The 7,658-nt window shown below is 31.8% G+C and overlaps 1 long non-coding RNA gene across 1 annotated transcript; it reads right to left on the reverse strand.

The window, feature by feature from the left end:
• Positions 1-3,198: 3,198 nt before the first annotated feature.
• Positions 3,199-7,099, reverse strand: LOC149989144 (uncharacterized). The gene is made up of 2 exons (XR_016503309.1): positions 6,930-7,099; positions 3,199-6,341 (listed from the first exon to the last, which is right to left on the reverse strand). It is a non-coding gene; the product is annotated as an uncharacterized LOC149989144 (long non-coding RNA).
• Between the last annotated feature and the right edge of the window lie 559 nt (positions 7,100-7,658).

Raw genomic sequence — 7,658 nt, forward strand, 5'->3', positions numbered from 1 at the left:
ATTGTTATGAAATATTGTACAATAGGAGACATGCTTGCTGATTTATTTACAAAGGCATTAATAAAAGATAGACATCACATATTGACAAAGGCATTAGGATTAAAAGCCATTGATCAATAGCAATTGTCTTCCATTAAGTTGTCCATTTTATACACTTTGTGAGCATTCTTAATTCAAATGCAATATCTAAGATTATATCTCTACCTAATATATATCTAAATCATACTTTTTATTAAAAAAAAAATTAAATATCCTATTTTTGAATATTTAAATAATAATTATGAAGTTAAAAAATGAAAATATGTATATCTTCTAAAAAGTGATATTATCTAAATTATTTATTTTTAATTATCAAAGTGGATTCTTTATTAGGAATATTTAAATAATAATTAAAATTAATAATATTTAAATAAATTAAAAGTCTTAGGTTTTGAAATTAATTCCAAATCAATTTTTTATTCTATTAAAATCCATAAATTTATTTTCTAATATTACCTACAAATATTTTTGGTATATAATTATAATCTTAATTTTAACTTTCTAAACTCTAATAATTTACAATCATTTTGGACAAAGAATATACTATTTAAATCTTTGAAAAATTATTTAAACTTATTCTATTGAAATTTATTACTTTTATTATTATTATTATTATTATTATCAGATATCTTTCTTTTTATAAATTAATAAGGATATTAAAATATGAAGATGCATAAGAAACATAATGTTTATAAAAGTGACATGGACCAATAAAAGCATGGTAAATAGAAATAGAATGATGACCTACAAAGAATAAAACTTTGTTCTATTAGTTAATTGGAGATGATTACTTTCTGTGGCAGAAGAAATTTATCTTATATATCATTATTTTTATGTTGTTTATAGCTAAAATTAGGTTAAAAAACTTTAAACTTACTCTTCACTAATTAATTGATATTCTTTAAAAATTATATCTATCCTTTTTTTGTCATACTAAAAAGATTTATTATTTAGTAGATTCTATATAAAAAAATTATTACTTAATTATATATATATATATATATATATATATATATATATATATATAGATTTCTTCTATTTATGCATTCTTCTTTTATACAAAAACTCCATCTTTTCTTTCATTATTTTCTTTTTTTAAAATTAAATTTTATGTTTTAATTCTTTTTAAAATATAAAAGAGTTAATCTTTTTGGTAATTAGAAAAAATATCATTGTACTTTGATAGTAAAAAACATAATAGGATTTATAATCTTTCTTTATAACTTCTACTATTTTAGATTCATTCTATCTTCATTATCAATTATATTTAGAGTATTAGAATCTAAAATATTTTTTAAAATAAGAAAAAGTCTTAAAATATTAACCTCTATTTTAATTTATGAGTTATAATTTGATTTTTTTTTTTTAAATGAATCAATATCTTTGATTTCGAATTTTTGTCAAACTTTACATCTCTATTCAAAATCACTTAATTTTTTTTTAGATTTTATTGTAATACTTAACTTATGTTTATTAATAAAAATAATAATAAGTTGGTTTGAATGACAGTAACTCTAATACTTTTTTAGAATACACATTTTACTTTTTTTTTTTATTTTTAACATGCATTTTTAAAAAATTTATAGATTTATAAATAATAAAATATTTATCAAATAATACATAAAAAATAATATTAGAAAAATAAAAATTACCTTAGAAATTAAACTCCAAATTAAAATTAAAAGCCAATCTTATCTTAGTTCAAAAACTACCACAAGACAAAATATCAAAATATTCAATAGTAAATTAGGATAGAAGTAGTTGAAAGCAATTAGAGGTAGAAGCAATAAGTTTTAATTACTTTATACACCTTCAAAAAGAATTCTTTTAAGATTGAATCAATTTTAAATTTTAGCTATAAGACTTTATAGGGTAAAGAAATTTATAAAAAAATAAATAAATAATATTTTAAAAATATTATAGAAGATGTTATTAAAAAATAAGAAAGTGAAAAAAATATAAGCTATAAGAGATGCAAAAAAATAATAATTGTATTGGATACATTTCTCATATTAATATTATTGGTTTATTTAAGTACATATTATTATAAGTAATAATAAGCCCTTCCAAAAAACTTTGGTTATCTCACATATGTTTAATATTTTTTTATTATTATTAATGGAAGAATTTATTCAATGAAATAATTTTTTTATTTCATGCATAATATATATATATATAAGCATTATTTTTATAATAAAATAATACATATACTTGAGCATAATTGAATAAAAAGAAATAATATTATTAAAATAATTTACTTAGTCAAGTGAATTCATAAAAGTAACTTGGAAAAAAATACCTCAATTTTCTTTCTCCTACTTTCAAGTATGCACTCCATACAAGCAAGATCAATTTTTAGATAGCTTACATCTTTTAAAATCCTTTCTAGAGTATAATTTGGTATCTTTTATAATCCTTTCTAGAGTATATTTTAGTCTAATCCTAAATATTTTTTAATTTATTATATTAACTTAAATAAATATTAATAATAAAAAATTTTAAAAACTAGATTTTTATCTTTAAGTAATAATTATTAATTTATAGTTTACATTTAGCAGTAATCATTTTTAAAAAAATAGTTAAATATGTCATTTTTTATTTAAAATTAAATTTTAAAGCTCTTATTTTTTAAATCCTAAAAATACTAATTATTTTCTAATTATAAAATTATATTTACAATCTTTTTTATTAAATATAGTATTTATGTATTTTTTATAGATTCTTACACTTTTATATGAAAAGATATAGGATAAAAATTTATTTAATTAATCTATAGAAAATAACTTTGATTTTTAATAATACATATTTTGTTATCTTACAATAAATAAATATATTAATAAATCTACATATGTTTAGTAGAATGGGTACTTAAAAATAGCTCATATTAAATGGTAATAATATGTATGGTTAAAATTGAAATAAAATATAATATTAAATTATTTTTTCAATAAATAAAAATCTAAGAGTTATTATTTATGCTAAACATGCATAAAACTAGGCACTATAGTTCTAAACAAATTATAAACCTAGTAGACAAAAATAAAATTTAGATAATAATAGAATTTATTATATTAAGAAAATTAAAAAATATGTTTTCAAATTCTATTTATTTTAAAACAATCAAAGAATTTTAATAATATAGAAAATATGGTTCCAATGAAAAATATAAATTTTACAAAGCTACATAGATGGATAGTAAGGTATTTAATACAATTTAGACATTGATATAAAAAATATCAGCAAATAATTTAATCCACAATATTAGCTAAAACTAGCTAGCTAACTTACTTGTAACACTCAAGACAATAACAAAAAATAAAAATACAATCTTCAATACTCTCAATTTAACATTCAACCACTAACTTTAAACTAATAGACTTGGCTGAAGACTATAAAAAATCTGGACCACATGAAGAAAACTCTCACTACATCAAAAGTTTAAATCCCCACAATATCTAATTCTTTCTCAGTGGGCAATGACGGCAAAGTGCGAAGCTACCTGCCACACACGACTAAGTCCAGCCAGGTCATCTCCACTCCAAGAAACTATTCTCATTCGGATCATGGCGTCGACGTCGAAGTGGATGAATCTCCACCACGCCCCGTTATTCCAGGGCTTAGTTAATTTGAGCACAGGAAGTACCCATACCGATAAGAACGCGCCATAGCACAATTAGTGAGGGTGGCATCGATTCAGCTGCTCTTATGAGGCAGAGCCCATTTGCCCACAGCAACATTCTATAACAATTCCTTCAACCGAAGATAGACATATTTCACCTACTCTTCACTACCAATACACACCTTCGAATCGTGCCCGTAGAGACCTAAACTGAATTCCACCGAAGGCAAAATAATTAGCAGAGGGAAATGCTTTTCTCGGTCCCGCAGGGATATCAGTAGACACTGTTGTTTGTTTAGTGGAGGTTCAGCTGATGCTAAATTGCAGACTGATATCAGAATCGCCGCATCTGGGTAGGTAGCCTCCGACAGTGGGACGGTGACCGGGTGAGAGACCCCCGCTGGTTTCCTGATCTAGCAAAGTTCGCTTCCGCCAAGTGGTTTCATGCCTTGCCGAGGACTCCTGCATGCGACTATTCCTCGTCATGTGACTGCGACGTCATACTCTCCGCTAAAGACCCGGTTCAACAGGTTTGTGGCTTTGTCTTCGTGACCACTTCGCAAGAGATTGCAGCGCAGCATTTGCCTCCCTTCGACAGAATGCGTCGTAGAGAAGTGGCGCATATTTTTTAATTAGGCTTTTCTAGAATCTATATTTGGCTTGCACGCAGATTACAGTCACCTTGATTTGGTAGGCACAATTCTGCTGGCTTTTAGGCTGTATTTGTCGATGTCGAGCTCGACAATTGTGAGACATGGAGTTTGGGAATGCACCATCTCGACGTAAATGCGGACAGTGGAGCCTGGTGATGATGGTGGTCGCGATAGGGCTCAGTTCATTGCAAGCGGTGAACATTGCAGTAGCTAAACAATCCCAGTATCATCCTTCATTTCCACGTAATAATTACATTCCATATTACGAATGCAACTGATAACGGTTCTTTCTGCATAAATCGTATTCAGAAAGCTGTCCACAAAGTGCTACACAATGGTGGCGCAAAGAAGATATTGCGACTGGGTGGAGGGGGGTAATGGCACAGATCTATTAGAGCAGCGGTGGTACTCCACCAACCAGCTTCTCCCTGATGGTCGCTAGATCGTCGTCGGGGGACGCCAAACTAACACACTCGAGTACTTCCCCCCATACGCTCCTCCGTCACGGAAAGCAGGACTCATTCAACTTCAGCTTCTAAGAGACACTGCTGACCGAAGAGGATACGGCCCTAACAATCTCTACCCCTTCGTCCATCTCCTGCCAACAGGGCAACGTTGTATCTTTGCCAACAGAGACTCTATCCTCTACGACTACAATTAGAACGTGGTGGTACGGAAATTCGACAAGATCCCTGACAATCCGAGGAACTACCCTGGTGGGAGCTCGTCGGTGATGTTGCCGCTGGTCTACAATGATAACTTCAAGAAAGTTGAGATTCTAGTTTGCGGGGGAGCCGCGACTGGCTCCATAGGCAAGAAAGAAGCCCAGATGGAGTGCTCTACAAGCTGTGGAAAGCTTGACGTCTTGCGAAAAAATTCCACTTGGGTAATGGAGACCATGCCCATGCCTCGCTGTACGGGGGACATGGTCCTTCTCCCGGATTTGAACGTGATGATCATAAATGGCGTTAAGAGAGGTGAGTGCAGCTCTCTTGCTCTCAGTTCAAAGTTCCTGTAAAAGCACTGAATCTCTTTTGTCTGAGAAGCAACATGCATTGTTGAATTTCCTATCCATATGCATTGACTGGCTACGTCACTTTTTGAAGGTTTCCAAGGTTGAAAGACTGGCTCTGAGACAACTCTCAATCCAGTGCTTTACGAGCCTCGGAAGATCACCGGCAATAGATTCACGGTTTTAAACCCAACTCAATCTCCTCCAGTGTACCATTCCACAGCCAATCTCTTAACTGTAAGTCTTGGGATCAATTTAGGACACCATCCGTTTCATCCCAATCCATCATGCTGTACTTTACGACTTGTACACGGAACATGTATATTTTTTGGACGTAACGTTGGGGTAGGACTGATCGTGAGCATCTCTGGATTGATCGTATGATTCCTCAGCATGGCAGTATCATTGTGGCTGGCAGTAACACACATCCGTATACAAGCTTCAAACCAATGAAATCCAATGTCGATTTCCCAACGGAGCTGAGCGTAATCGCTTTCATGCCTCCATACGCCGAAAACGAGCCCAATTCAGGAAGACGACCAGTGATTATGTCAGTCAATGCAACCAATGTAAAATCCGGAGCAGCAGTTGAAGTAGTGTTCTGGGATTATCCTTCCGACGAGTCTTCAAAAGCACCTCCACCATCAACAGTACCTTCACCATTAACAGCACCATCTCCATTATCACCGCCGCTAATGCGAGCAGAATCGAATCCTGACAGTTTCGTCTTAACAATGACCAGCTCCCTGTGGTCGACGCACTCGTTCTCTCATGGCCAGCGAGTAGTGACCCTTAATCCCTTGAACATCACCACCCAGCCTGAAAGAAGGATGGAGAATGGACGGTGGGTGAATGTGCGAACGGTGCAGCTGCGCATCTCATCGCACTCTGCCATTCTCCCTCGCACTTACTACATGCTGTGTGTTGTGAAGAATGGCAATCCCAGCTCCTCTTGCGCTTGGATTCGGGTCCGTTAGCTCGAAGACACCACATTCGACAACCTTTCACTGCTCGATTACTGTTGAGAATGTTTAGAAAGACACAAGAGTAATAGTAAGTCATACACACACACTAGTAGTAGTAGTAAGTCATACACAAGAATGTTTAGAAAGACACAAGAGTAATAGTAAGTCATACATACACACTAGTAGTAGTAGTAAGTCATACACACACAAGGGTTTCTAAGGAGAGAGAGCTTCACACACACAAAAATCTATTGATCTGGTTGTGTCTCATACACAAGAAGAGAGAAGATAAGAGGATGAATAGTACTTCTCCACTAGACTCTAAATACTGTAGCTACAATAATTACTATAGTCTACAGTAAATATTATGGAGAGCGTCGGTTACATTTAATGATCTCAATACTCCTCCTCGCTCATCATAATATTTACATAATATAAGATTTATATAGATTTATGATCTATACTTTTCTGTGATCTTGTAAGATCAAGAATTGTTGCCTCATTAAAACCTTATCTAGGAAAATCTTATTTTATTTAAGGACAAAACCATAGATGAAGGAAAAAGAGTACAACATCATTTTCTTTAATTATTTAAAGAGCTCTTTAACTTTCTTATTCAAGAAAAGCAAGTCGCCGCATACCAATGCCATAAGTAAGTCGACGATGATTGCTTAATGGGAGAGCTTTGGTGAAGAGATCATCAAGATTATTTGTAGATTCAATTTTCTTAATTATAAGTGCTTGATCAGTAATCAAGTCATGAGTATAACTAAAATACTTTGGATCAATATTCTTTGTCATGTCGCCTTTAATGAAACCAACTTGCATCTGTGCAATACAAGCACTATTATCTTCATGCAAGATAGTTGGAGAATCATCATATGAAAATCCACAAGTTGTTTGAATGAATTTACCAATTGATCGCAACCAAATACATTCTCGAGATGCTTCATGTAAGGCAATAATTTCTGCATCGTTGGATGAAGTTGCAGTTATTGTTTGTTTCACTGATTTCCATGATATTGCAGCTCCATGTCTTAAAAATACATATCTTGTTTGAGATTTAGCTGTTGCAATATCAGATTTATATCCTACATTACAATATCCAACCAATTTTCGATCTGCAGATTTTGTGTAATATAATCCCAAGTCTTCAGTACCTTTTAAATAATGTAGTAAATATTTGATGTCATTCCAATGTCATAGTGTTGGACATGTACTATGTCTTGCAAGAACACTAATTACAAATGCAATATCTGGTCTTGTAGATGTAGCTAAATACAAAAGTGCTCCAACCGCTGCGAGGTATGGATATTAGTCTCCCAATATTTCCTCTTCCTCTTCGCATAGACGGTATGGATCATGACCAT

The sequence above is a fragment of the Physcomitrium patens genome, chromosome 6, assembly GCF_059467195.1.
Source record: "Physcomitrium patens ecotype Gransden chromosome 6, ASM5946719v1, whole genome shotgun sequence".
In the NCBI taxonomy this organism is placed as follows: domain Eukaryota; kingdom Viridiplantae; phylum Streptophyta; class Bryopsida; order Funariales; family Funariaceae; genus Physcomitrium; species Physcomitrium patens.